Source organism: Lagopus muta, chromosome 1 (genome assembly GCF_023343835.1).
Source record: "Lagopus muta isolate bLagMut1 chromosome 1, bLagMut1 primary, whole genome shotgun sequence".
Taxonomy (NCBI): domain Eukaryota; kingdom Metazoa; phylum Chordata; class Aves; order Galliformes; family Phasianidae; genus Lagopus; species Lagopus muta.
Window position 1 is genome coordinate 64,841,457 of NC_064433.1, and position 14,327 is coordinate 64,855,783.

The 14,327-nt window shown below is 40.3% G+C and overlaps 1 protein-coding gene across 5 annotated transcripts in view; it reads left to right on the top strand.

Moving 5' to 3' along the window:
* Window positions 1-14,327, top strand: part of SOX5 (SRY-box transcription factor 5) — a 637,312-nt gene that overhangs the window by 34,358 nt on the left and 588,627 nt on the right. The window contains exon 1 of one of the 5 annotated variants that reach the window (XM_048933365.1): window positions 9,211-9,257. The exons of 3 other annotated variants lie outside the window; for them this stretch is intronic. The gene's annotated coding sequence lies outside the window, so the exon portion shown is untranslated. Of the gene's footprint in view, window positions 1-9,210; window positions 9,258-12,295; window positions 12,312-14,327 lie in introns of those variants that run through there. One more of the 5 variants, XM_048933370.1, reaches the window with a different exon arrangement.

The following is a 14,327-nucleotide window of genomic DNA, read 5'->3' on the forward strand; positions in this document are numbered from 1 at the left end:
AAGTGCAAAACCTTGCACTTTGCTGTGTTGAACCTCATTAATGCATCAATAATTAATGCATCCTCATTTTACTTTGGTTTTAAGCTAAGAAAGCAATTCTGTATGATGGAGTGCCTGTGTAAAGCACAGCCTTCTCTTTCCTCCAGAATTCACAAAAATTTTCTCTGCTGCTATGGAATTAAACACTACAGCTCTCATTTACCTCAGAAGCAGATGATCTGTGCCAAAGGCTGAATGCGTGGAAATCCCCAGCTTGAAAGTCTTACGATGAGCCCCACATGCAATCTACTGCTGCCTTAGCAGAGGTTAGTCTTGAATGTAAGTGGCGAGTACCACAGCTGACAGGAAGATGCTCAAAAGATGCAGGTCCCCAAATAAGCAACTTATTCCTTCACCATTTCCTCTTCCATTATGCATGGGGAGGAGTTTTCTGTTTCCTTTTGTTTTCATTTGTTTTTGCCAAATGCAGTTGACAGAGGAAAACCCTTCCTTGCCTTCTCTGGATATCAGCATTCTGAAAAATGATAGTGAAATGCATTTGGACTCCCCTTCAGGTCCAGAGGTTGAAGTTTTAAGCAAGATTGCAATTTTCAATTCTTTACATTTTCAATTAAGTTTGCCTTTTTCCTTCTGCTTTTTAAATTTATTTAAATTCAAGACGGTTAGACTGGCATGTTTTGTGAAATTTGTTTTGTCATTGGGAGAAGGAAATGTTTTTCAATATTTAAATCTAATTGAAGGCTGGCATATCCTTTTTTGTTCTTTTTTTAACCACTCCAAACATGTACTTTTCAGATTCTTTCTTCGCTGTGTAAATTTCCCCTATGCCCTTTCTGGTTGATTTTGTTAGCATGGTACATTCCTTTTATGGAATTCTGCATTTGAAATTTTTTGTTCTTCTGTGGTTTCTTAAGATGGGAGTCATGGCTGCTTACATCTGTCTCCCTTTGGGTACTGCATATTGTCTTATAAGTGGGAAATTGGTCTTGTTTCCTTCTTTTCCTAGCGAAGAATCAAAGCTTCCAAGTTGTCCCTTGCCTTAACTGGAGCTGCTGGTAGAAGTTTGCCAGAGAAAACTTCTTTACACATTGTGGTACTTGATAGTGCTGCTCAGTACACATGCAGTGAGTGGGAGCCCTGAGCACACCTCTTTGCAAGCTGCTTTGGGATTATGATCCCTCTGTGGTCTTTAAGTAGTGTACTGGTCCTTGCTTGAGGAGTTTACAGCCATGTTCTGGAAGATGTATTCTTTGCACGCATCTGCTATGTTTTCATAGAAGCTATGTGTATTTCCTAACAAGATACAAATGATGGACTTGGTATTCTTAGTGCTTTATCCCTCTGTCTTCAATCCATTCTCCTGCATGTCTTTTTGCTTTCCTTACACTGCTCTCACGTTAACTGTGTACTGTAGCCATTGCTGTCCATGATGTATTTGCTTCAAAGCATTTTATTTGTTAAGAGAGAGTTGGATAATAAGTAATTAAAAAAATTCCAAGCATGTGACCATTTGATTGGTAAGTTTTGAGTGCAGTCCTACCATCATAATGAATGAGCAGATCCCACAGAATAATACAGTGGAAAAATTATCTTTGCACAGGGAAACTCTTCCAAACAAAATCAATCTTGATGGCTGTTTCTGTGAAATGAAATTAATAGGCCAAGGTTGGAGATCTAATCCCATGTTAACATTTTTCATGGCACCATGAGCTGTGTATCATGCTTTCCTCATGCAGTTGTGACCATTTTTCATTTCACTATGACGTACGCAGAAACCAAAAATGTAGATGAAATTTTAGGGCTGTTACTGAAAGCTGGGGTTACTTATGTAGTTAAGTATTTTTTGTGGTTGTTTTTTATCTGTTCTTCTACTAAGATGATACTGTTTTGTCTCTATCACAGGTTTACTTCTGTGTTTAAGTAAATTGCTATTCTGCAGGGCCTACTTTAAGGATTACAGGAAAATTTAGCTTGGGTATTTAATACAATGAAATGACTTTTTTTAAATCTAATTGCAGTTTGTTGTCCAGCTTAGAGCTTTAAACTTCTTGTAAAACACTGCATAAAGTACTGGGAGTTCTTGTACTTCCTAATTCTGTCTGGCATTTACAATAATTCTTTCACTATCTGTGAGGGTATGGCTCCTAGCTCTGCCAAGACAGACTTGAAGGCCAATCTTCTCCATTGATATGAATAGGAGACTTGCTGTTGATTTGGGGGGAGTTGATTCAGACTCTTTATTGCTTTATTGTTTCACCTTTGCAAGCTGAATTCCAGGCAGTTCTCCATGGTAAAAATCTTCGTGCTGCTGAAGTCAGTCGGGTATTTCCTGTGAAATTCAAAGGAGTCCAGATTTTAACTAGAATGCTTAATACTCACAGTTTAAGATAAACCCTAGAGCTGGAAATAGGTTGACTTGGACATTCTGCTTTGAAACAGACACAGGAGATTAAGATGGAAGAAAATTTCCATACTGAAGCTTGATTAAGGTCAGAGTTACTATTAGATGCTTGGTGTTAACTACAGCTGTATAGGACAGAATTTATCAAAGTCTATTAGCCTATTAAAGGAAAGCCTGCTATGTGTCTGAGTAGTACTTTACATCTTGTTTTGTGGATAATTAATTTTGACTAATTAAACTACATATATTGAAGAAAGGACACAGTAGACAGTATGTGCATATGAATGAACATACGATTAAGTTTCACTTAGTTGTAAACTTAATTTTATGTTCATTCATATGAAGTATTTTAAGAGGCAGTATTTCATGTATCTGTGAGCCAGCCCAATCAAAAGAAAACTGTTGAATCTGATGATTGACTTGTAGAAGCAATGGAGGCCCTGGGAGATTCTCCATCTGTGAGCTGCGTAATTCTCTTGTAGCTTTCACACCCACCACCAAAATCAGAACAGGAATCACATCTACATAGGTATCCAGAAAAGTCTATAAGGTAGTTCATGCATCTAATAAAGAATTTAACTCATATGGTCTCTGTATGAAAGTATGCACAGGCACATTCTAATATATATATTCATTTATTTCTTTAGTCTACATGTGTGATATTCTCCACTTAGAAAGGCCAAGGTTGATCTGTATTTCACAAACTTTTAATTTTTATTTTTTAAAATCCTTTTAACAATTACCAAGTAACTAAACTCTTAAACTGGTTTTGTCTGCCCCAGGGGTTTTTTGTCTTCCTCTAGTTGTTGAAGGGAAATCTGAACCTAAGAACACTAAAGAGGAAAAACATGTCTTATCTACTTGTCACGGCATCTCTACTTTGCCATTCTTTGCCACCCAAATGTGACAGGGCAGCACAAAAATGTGTGAAGTCTGTCACAAATGGCAGCCAGAGCTGGGAATTCAGGAAAATGAGCTTTGCCTTTTTAGGCTTTCGCGTTTAAATCCTGTAAAGTGCTGAGTGCCTTCTGAAAGCTTCTACTGCGCCTGCTCAGCATTATTACACTGGAAACGTGCACCTTTTGGGATTCAGTCTGTAAAATACTCATCTTTTATGTGGAACCCCTTGTCAGGTATCTGGCATTGGAGCATGGTGGCATGTTCCCTGCACTCACATGCATGTTGTGTAGTTGATGCATCATATGTCCCAAATTGCACCCTTTGTTCTACATGGTCAGAACAGCATCGCCCAATGCAATGGAATTATTTCCTTGGAACTGAAAAGGCGTTCATGATTCCATGATGTATGTACCCTTGATTCTTCTCCGAAGTGCTGTCTTGTGTCTAGTTGTGTCCCACATCTGCAGGAGCTCACAAAACGCTTTGACTGAAGAGTCTTGATAGTGTGATAACAGCAAGCATCACTGAACAGGATCACTGCACTGATCCTGTTCTGGCACCTAAGAGAGAGCATCTGGGCACTAGCAGAGGTGGGCTGTTTTAAATTACTAAGTGACACTCAGGTGTTTTGCCAGTCTGCAGCCATTCAATGGGTTACACTTCAGTTTCCAGTCAATCTACACATCTATGTGTCTGTCATGTACATGTGATTTTGATTTCACTGGCAGTACCCCAGCAGCACCAACCCTCCCCCAGTTGCAGCTAGGCTCTTCTAAGAGAAGCACCTGCATGTGACCCCAAGAAGCTCTGTTTAGGCAAGACAGCATTGTTGTAGGTTTTGAAAATGATAACTATCTGCCCTGCTGTGTCCTGTCTTCTAGAGCACACAGTAGCATCTGCTCCTTTCCTTCCAGGAGACAGGGGTGGCTCTGACATCTTCCCTCCCTTTTTTTCGCCCCCTCACAAGGCACTACCTTTCAGTTGCTTGGAGGGCAAGCTGCTTGTCTTTCATGTTGAGTGTCATGGGTAGGGTGAGCTATTGCATTTGGAAGGGAGGGGGCTGAGGGGAGGGGGGAGAGTGAAATGCAAACATCACCACTATCCTCAGTAAGAGATTTAGATCTCAGTGTTGGCATAAAAAGGTCGTCTTGGGCCTGAGGGTTTTGACATTGTTCCTTTAAGTTAGACCCACAACATAAACTATTTTCAACACTTGCCATGAAGAACAAATGACCTTTAGTAACTTGCCTAGAAGACAAATAGTATGTTAACACAATAAATATACTTTGCTATTATCATGCTTCTTGCCTTAATCTTCAATTAGAAATCTTACCTTCTTTCTTTCACGCAAAGGACTGCATTTTCATGCTTTAATTATATAACAGTTATTTATTTGCCATTTATGGGATTGGTAATATACCATGTTAAATCTAACTATACAGTAATTTTTTTTTTTGTTCAGGGATAGCATTTTGTACACGTTGCTCAAAGTGAGCTGGATGAAGTGTGTGTGTGAAGGGGGGGATAGCAAACAAGCATCGTAATGTGGGTCTACTGTAAGAGCAAAGGAAGGGAGTCAAATGAGCAGACAGTTCAGATCTGGTGCTGGGCGGAGTTTTGGCATCATATAAAATGATCTGTGAGATTGGAAATAAAAGACAACATTTTCTTGATTTACATCATTTACGGTAGGTGGTATGGACATGAGCGTGCTGACTTCTGTTCTGGAAAATGAAGGGCTGGCATCATCCTTGTGCTCGTTTTTTATTTCAGAGTTAGGTTTCCAAGCTGTGTTGTTATGAAACTGTTAACTCACTGAAGGACCAGAAGATGTGTCATAAGTTGTCCAAGGATGAGAACACCAGGTAGTCTGCTAGGGATGTTCAGACTGTGACTTGGTCATCTCAACTCTCTGCTCAAGGCAGTGAAGTGCAAGGAAGAGAAGTCTGCAGTATGCACATGGAAGGGAAGAGCACCTTGAGAGAGAAAAGGAGAAAAGAGATGAGTGTATCAGCTGTACCAGTGCAGTGCTGCTGCATTCCTAAAGTAGTGGAGAAAGGAGGGAGGCATTAGATGCTTATGAGGAGCTGAGTAAAGTTTCTGTCAAGAAGAAGACATAGAGGATGTCGCTGCCACTCAGATAATACCTTGAAGAAGGGAGAAGATGTTAGTAGTAGGAAAACAGATGATGAAAGGATGGCATTGAATGTGGTCAGGAACTACTTAGAAAAAGAAGAATGAATTGTCAGTCACAGAAGGAGTTCCCTTAATATTAGTAGGGCTTAGAGGCTGGAATGATCTAACGTGTAATGTGGAGGCTTGTTTGACATTCCTGAAATTCTGGTTAATTATTTCTAGGGTTGATACAGGGCTCTTCACCCTAAAGAAATCCAGAGCACTTTATGGAAAGGTAGATTTTTCAGTTTGCTGATTAATTGGGGATTATAGTTGTTTCACACCAGATAAAGATATTTTGGAGGAAGATTTTTGAGGGGGTTGGAAAAGAGAAATCATTTGTTTCAGCTGAGCAGAAGTTATTTAGCAGAACCAAAATTAAAAGCTTTGTGTTGAGGATCTTCTATCTTTTGCAAACTTACTGAATAGGTTAGTAAAGAACTTATAAGAAAAGCCTTTGGAAATGAACTAATGAAATACCTGGAGTTGCAATAGCATTTTTTGCATCTCCAGAAATTTTTATTTCTTCTTTTTCGATTAGATTTCTAGCTGAATCTGGTTTTATACATAAATTGGTTGTCCTTGTTTTTAATCATCAGCTGTAATAATTTCACTTTTTCCTTATATGTTTATGCCCTTTTGTGATCATTGAAGTGGGACTTAAGTAGAGCTGGAGAAATGTGCTGCTGTAAGGCAGTTTTATTAGGGGAAAGCTGAGCTGGGGAGAAGGACCTTAAAGTGGAAGGAATCAAGGGATGAACTGAAAATGAGTGAGGACTGAAAAGAGTTGGACAGTGTAATGGTGACAGTTACTTCCTAGAGTAAAAATAAGATTAAGAAAGTGAGGATTAAGGATATGAAGAAGAGGGAGTCAAGAGGAAAAATGGCTTACTATAAAGTCAAAAATAGGACACTCCACCTTTATTTCAGTGAATACTTTATTTCTCCTTTTCCCTGAGAAATACTGTATATTTCTAATTTTGGAAAGGAGAATAAGATATCTATTTTTAGGAATTCTAATGTTTCTGGCTGCTCAAGATTCTGCACTTAAATACAGGAGAAAAATACAGCAGTGTAAAAGCTAGTGGAACTTAAGAAAATACTTTTGAAAAACACGACCTTAGTAATATCTAAACTTTCATGTCATCCTACTTCTGAAGGGACAACACAAGGCCGTTATTGCTTAAAAATTTCGTATGAACTACAGCCTTAGTCCTACAAACACTCAGAGGTCATTGGCAATTTTGTTTCTTTTAATGGAAACTGATACTCCCATGCAATCAGGTGACACTCGAAGCTAAAGAGTTGAGGAAAAGACTCAATCTTGCTAGACTTGTGATAAGAAATGATGAAAGTTGGGTCTGCTTTTTCATTCTGGTCTTTGGCCTCAAGAGAGAATTTGCCCTTAAAAGGCTTTTTGAGTGATTTTTCTTGAGACATTACAACTGTATGTGCCTGGGCCCTGGTTTAGGAAGCCTGGGTTCCATTTATTTAGTAGACAAGACTATTAGAAACTGAAAATTCCTTCTAGCAATTTTCAGTCTCGCATTTGTTTTTTTTTTTTAATTTTTACTGAAAATTAATCAGTTAGAGCAGGATAGTCATCTTATTGGCCCTTGGGTAACTCCTGAGGCGGGTTTTGCTGATCTGTCTTTTGATTGTTCATCCTTTTATAGAACAACACTAGGAGCCTTGAGGATATGTCTGACTAGCAACCACAGTCAAGCATTCTCTGTGTGAGAAGGGGAAAGGTTTATTAAAAAAAAAAAAGCAGACCTGGGTCAGCAGTACAAATGGGGAAATGACACCAGCGTGGTGGTGAGACTGAGGATTTCTGCTTCACTGGTAACTTCTAACTTTCTTTTTTAAATGAGTTTTAGACGTGGATTTTCAGATGAGCTCTTTGAAGTGGAGACACAGCTATGCAAATTTCTCTTTTACAAGAAAATAATACGAGGGAAAATTAAAATGATCCCTGCTTTCACTCCTCTTTACTCTTTCCTTTTTTTCTCTACCAGTGCTGTATACTGAGAGGGATGTGGTGTTTGACTATTATGTCAATGGTCCAGCAGCAGTCAAGCAGAAAGCGTGTCATTGTTCTTATTAGCACCCCACAGCCTCATCAAACCAGTGCTCCTGTGTTGGTCAGTTGTCTTTTAATGACATACTGGGCCGTAATCCTAAGCCCAATTTGCTAATGTCATTTATATTTTGCAGCTGAATTAGTGAAAATGAAGTCTGTGCCAGGTATTTCAAGGGTTATTCTGTTCTGTTCTTACTTGAACAAATAAGTGGTATTGAGTTTGGGGTCTCTGTGTCATAAGTTCTTGTTCTTAGGAATCATTTTTTTATAGAACATGTTATTTGCATTTGAATATCTTTTCATTAAATTCATATTTCTGTCTCTGTGATATTATTTATAAATCTGGAAATCTTGCATTCTTATAGGTCACTAATGAGTTATTTCAAACTCTCAATTTTAGTTGGTTGTTCTGGGTAACACTAGGTAAAAACTGTATTCATTCTATTTAAGAAAAGTTTATGGAAGTTTTAAACAGAGCTGAAGTCCTGCATATTGAAATTCATTTTCATATATGAGTAATAAATAAAGAAACATTGGTGGAGGCATGACAGACACATTTATAAGTTTGATTTATAAATGAAAACTTGGAGGAAAAAGACATGTTTCCTTCTGTACGTCAATTTGGGGAGCAGATATCTCTTTCAAGTACTATAAAAAATAATAGGCTGGCAGCTCAACCTCTGAGCAGACCTAGAGCAGCAGGATCCACAGAAGTTTAAGCTCTAGGAAGCTGACACAAGGAATAGCATTGCTAGTGCAAGAAGAGGTAATTCTCAGAAATACCCAAGTGGCTGAGTATTTAAAACCAAACAGCGGTATCAAGAATCCTAAGGAAAAAGAAAAAACACAGGAGTACAGGCAGTGTGAATCAGGTATACATCAAGCATATGAGAAGCTGGAAGAGGGCAGGAGGGAGTTGCTGAGGAGGAACACGAGATGAATGAAAATTCTCCTCTTCTGGAGGAAATAGACGGTAGGTAAATAGTGAAATGCTGGTTATAAAGTATCGCTATCTGCAGAGGACTGTTTCTCCATTGCTACTGTAGAATTGCTTTAGTCATTCAGAGCAGAGCAAAGTGTGTACATAGCCCCAGTTTGTAAATTTAGCGGAGTCCCAATGTGTTTGCATATGTGCAAAGTGGTAAATATGCCTTTGCTCTCGGTCCTCTGGCCAAGTAGTCTGCATTATGCCCCTGGCAGCCAGAAGCCATGTAACTGACCACGGCATGGCTCTTTGCCCTGCTTCATGGCTATGGATACAGAATGCTTTGCTGGGAATAGTTCTGGGATGTGACGCATATGACTATATTTTCTTATTTAACTAGACTGAACAGTTAGTGTAAGACAAAGCAGTTATACAGGGTAGATTAACGTGAGTGATCTTTCTCCTAGTTTATTAAATTTCTAAGATGTCTATGAAAGATGAGAACCAAAAACATGGAACACAGCTAGGGTTGTTGGACTTCTGTGACCTACTGTATGGGAACTGCGGAGTCAGGGCCTGAACCTCTGATCACCTGAGGTGAGCCATGAGTCAGCCAGAGGAGCACAGGTGAAGGCAATTCACCTGTGCTGCCAGAATGGGTTGGAGCCTGGCTGCACCCCTCCTAGACCTATTGAAGAGCTGGCTACCAGTAGGGAGGGATCTCTTCTGGAGATCTGCTCTGCTGGAGTTTTGTGAGTGAGCCCAGGATAGGGGTAAGCCTTCTATTTATTCTCTTTTATTATCATAATCTGCTTTGCCTAACTCTCTTGTTTATTTTGTGATTATAGCATCCTAATATTCTTTGATTATACACCTACAGAGTGAATTATTTGGTGTACAGTTGGTGTACTTAGAGTAAGCTGGAGTTGAGAACAGCAGTAGTAGAATGGTAGGTTGGAATTTTATGAGTCAGAAGATTTAAGTTCATTGAGAGGCTTCAGGAGTTTTGTTGATTGTGGGAAGAAACTGAAAGTTGATGACACTTGTTTGGTAGAAATACTGGAAGTGCCTCAAAATCTTGAGCTTGAGGAAAAGGAAGTCAGAAGCAAGAAAGTAAATCCAGTATGAGCACTCAGGAGAAGAGGGAGCTCAGTTCTCCAGTATGAGCTTATGCTCTGAGGAACATAAGGCAAATCTGGTTCTTGCAGCCACAACTTGGTTGTGCCAGCACAGGATTAAATAGAATGAGTGTGGAAAATGGGACCGTCACCTTGAATATAGAGGTTGGAAAGTGAAACTGCACTTCTGAGAGGAAGTAACTCAGAATACTAATTGGCCTAATGGGTTTCTCAGGTTTTGTATTTTTCTTAGCTTAAACAGAAAAAAAAAAAAAAACACGTTTCTATTGAAGAGATCAAATTGGAAGTAGATAACATGACAGTAATACTACCTGGTCTTATTGCCTGGTTTAAGTATAGTGCCAAATCAGAAAGGCAATGAGGACCTCCAAAAGCACAGAAGTGTATGGCAGGAACTGCAGAGCTTTCAGTATGGCCTTTCTGTGTAGGAGAATGTCATGTTGGCTGGCAGGTATCAGCTTCAGTAGAGTTGCAGTAGAAAGTCTAGCCTACAGAAATAAACTAGTAGGGCTCTTCAGCAAAAACACTGTCACTACTGCTTAAAGATTAAACTTGCACAGAATCTGGGCTACTCTTATCCAGGTAAAGAAGAGCCTTAAACATGAGCTGGTGCCAGGAGCTAACAGCTGCTTTGTCTGCAAAAACATCTTCGCCCCCCACTAAAACTTTATTAACAGTTGTGTAGCTTCATCAGTGGGAGTAGTGGCAGGAGGCGGCCTAATGTAAACACAGCACAGGTGGCTGTGTGGGGATTTTATCACAAGGGCATCTGGCCCTGTTGTGAACAAAGCTACATGTATAAGCAATCCCATGATTTCTACCACTGGGGGGAACAGAGCTGGCTTTAATAATGGTGGGAATGGCTAGAGAAAACAAGTCAGTGTCGCGTGTGAGAGCGATGGAGCCTTGTCCTCACTGTGTGTAAACCCTTCTTTGTGTCTCATTCCCAGCTGGCCAGGTCAGGCTGCTCCTTACTGAGATACAGAATACTGTTCACAGATCACAAATGGTTTTTAATTTTAGTAGTGGGGAATTGTTGCTGTTCCTCATTTAGCTCAAAGGTAAGATCTGAGAGGCTGAAGCTCTTTCAGCCAGGCAGGCTGAAGCCCCAGTTTGGCTGCAGAGGAAATCTATTACTCATTTCCTGCCTTTACTTAAAATAGAGAACACCTTGCTGCCCTGCTGTGTCTAAGAAGACACATCATCGCTAATCTTTTTGTCAGAATAATAAAAGTGTCAGAAGGGGATTCCCCCGAACATTTGATGATTTTCTGCTGCACTGCTCTGGCAGTCCCAGAATAGCCCTGCAAGAATCTGCACTGAAACGGGAAGTTGAAGAGTGCGAGCCAGGCTCACACATGCCTCTTCTGCTCTGGGCTTACTGGAAACTTGTGTCTTTGTTTCAAGAAATGAGCGAGAGGGCAAGGTAGGAGAGGGGCGATGGACTTCTGTCCAGAGAAAAATGTCATTAAGGAAAGGAAGAGGAACTGCTCCTTCTCGAAGAAGAACTTGAGGGGAAGGTAGTGAAATGGACCATGCACAGATTCACTCTGACTCCTTACCCATAACACAGGCCAGTTCTCCAATATGCTTAAGATATGCATGGCTTTCATATTTGTATTGCAATTCTAGATAAACGTGTACGGTTATGCAGCATGAGAGCTACTACCGTGGACTAAAATAATTAGTGCTATGGGGGGCTTGTACAAACTGAGCTTACAGATGTGGTATGCTGGCCTGGAGACAGTTGTGTGAACAAAGTCATTTCTGCACTCACAGGAAGGTGAGCAATAGATCAGTGGACATACTGGAATTTGTATCTTTCACTCTGTTGGTACAGATAAATAGCACAGTTTTTATATGTTGAGAAGATAGAAACTTTGCCAACATATGCTAACAGCGTTCTAACTTGAAGGCATTCAGCTCTCCTTGGCTGATATTTGCAGTTCTTAAATTTGGCCTGCTTGTGAGCGGAATCTGGCATTGGTGCTGAGGCTGGATTTAAGAAGCATGTGTTCAGGCATGGAGTCTTCATGACTCCAGGCACAGGAGTGATGGTGCACAATGGAACTCTTGAGCACAGAGAGGAATCGAAGATCTTAGCCTTGTCTAAGTGCCTGTGCAGACCCCTCCAAGAACCTTGCTTAAAATAGCGGTATTGAGCACTGAAGATTCTGGGCCTGGTGTCCATTGTTATAGTTACCTAAATTTTATTTCTGAGTAAGTGAAACTTTGCAGTGGAGAGGACATACCAGAGAAGTCCTGGAGATCAGGAGCATGCCTTTTAAAAGCTTTGCATTGAGCATGGGGCCTGCCTGAGCAGTTGCTGGCGGAGAAATAAATACACTGATTACCTGGTATAAGAAAAAAAATCTTCAAAATTCATTCAAAACTTGTGGTATGCTTCAAAGGGGTGTTATTTCTACACCCTAATGTTAGTTTACAGATAACAGACCACCACTCAGTCAATTCTGAGTACACTAGTGTAGTGGAATTTCTGAGTCATGGCTTGAACCAGTGATTGAGCACCTGGTGGGAAGGCAGGGTCAGCTCAGGTGCATGCAGTGCACCTGAATGATTAGAAGGGGTGGAGGCAAGATCCATCCCTTCCCAGAGCTCATTTAAGGGTTGGCAGTGGAGGTGACGGTATGTTGCTGGAGTTTCCTGTATATCTGAGGCCTTCCAAATGTAAGTAGCTTCTTTGCTTTATTTCTGTGCTGTATTTGGGCGAATTCTCATTTCTTGTAGTCTAGTACCTTGTTGCTCGGCTGTTGTTGCTTTGCTTTCCATTGCATCACAATTAGTGTTACTGCTATCCTCATGTTGACAGCTGAAATACCATTTGCTAATAATTGAAATGGAAAATAAAAACCCAGATCCATAATTAATATAAATCATATTAGTTCTACAAGCTTCAGTGAAACTTAGTAACTTGATGTCATGCCCTGTGCTGATTTGTGGACAGTGTTTGAAGTGAATAAGAGTGATGTGGTGTCACAATATCTCATACTACCCGTTAGCATTTACTGCTGTTCTCCAAATACCACTTGCATACCATTTAAAATAAATTTAACAGTGTTGAAAGGAATAGACCAGTGTGCCCCTGCAGTGTAGCATTGCTGCTCCAGACAGGAATAAGGAGGCTTGGTGGAGGAGCGTTTGTCACACTGTGTTCTCTGACAGGTGTGCATTGTATGCACTGTCATGGAGGAAAGCCCTGGCTGCAAGGCTTTGCCAGGGGCCCTCACTTCTGGCTTATGTGCAGCTCCTGCCCCTTGCCTGTTTTCTGTACTCTCAAAGGAGACTGCATAGGGCTTTCTGGAGGTGGCGAGACCATGGCCCTGCACTCCAGGTGTGGGAGATGCTGGTTAGCAATGAGCAAGCATAAAGAAGGAACCAGTTGCATGTCTTGTGTACACCATGTAATACTTAGCAATGTCTCCTGTGGGCTAAAACATGCATGAAGGTATCGCAACATCTGTGTTTTTACACCTCGTTTGCCCTGCTGTTCTTGATTAACAGCAGCTGAGTTGTAAGAGGCTACCATCCCTTTAGACTTAGTAGAAGTAATTAATAAGTGAATAAGTACAGGGAGAAAGAGAAGACAGACAGATTTTTAGCTCTTTGTGTTTTGAATGAGAAGAAGAAAAAGCTGTTTTTTTTTTTGGTTTTTTTTTGCAAATGGTGCACTGTAATACTGCCTACAATAAGTGGTGCTTGAATGCATTAAGGGTCTGAAGTAAGCCTATGAGTGTCAGTAATTCTAAGTAATTCTAGAGTTCAGGCTGTGTTAACATCTTGAATATGTCTTCCACTCAGAAGAATACTTATGCGTACATATGTGTATGTGTAAGCATATAGAGTGCAGCGTTATGTGTTACACTTCTAGAGTATGAACTACATGGACATTGCAGCTTCCTTTTAATGTTCTTCTCTTGCAGAAACACCATTAAAATGACTAAACCGTGAGTTCTGTAGTTCTCATTTTTGTTGGAGAGTCTCTCAGGGGGAGGAACTTTTTCTTGCGTGATTTCAACACTCTGAACACTGAGTTTTCAACGAGCTTCCTTCATCTCTCTGATAATGAGCAGTGCAGAAGGTTGAATTCTGCCCTCAGCTGTGCCGAAGCAGCTGCCATTGGCTTCAGTGGGAGCTGCATGTGCACGTTCAAGGGCAGAACATGGCGTGTCATTCTTAGGTGCACGTAAATGCTGTTGGAGGCCGTGCTGAGGTCACATAGTGTTGCTGGCATAGAGCCTTAGGAGATAAAGTGGGCTGTGTTTTATCTTTCTCAGGATGCTTGCTTTTAAGGCCTCTTGTGTTTTCAGAGATGAGGGTGTAGACTTAGAGTCTCTTCAGTTGGTGAATATTTTTTTTTAAATTATAGCTAATGTGTTAATTTCTTGCTGTGAACTGTGCTGTAACACTGTTGTGTGCTGTTGATCAGCTCCTGGATTCCTCTCCAGAAGTGGCTGCATTTTTAGAGATGAAACACTATGAAAATTCTACAACCTGGGAGATGAATATATAATTGCAATCAATAATTTTTAGCCTAAAATATATGTATTTTTTTAATACAATGCATATTATGCCCTGGAATGAGATCAGGAGAAAGAGCAGTCTGTAGAGCTTGGGTATTTTGCCGTTCTGTGTAGCCAGAATGGTATTGAGGAAGCACTACTGAAAAGTCAGTGCCTTTTCTTA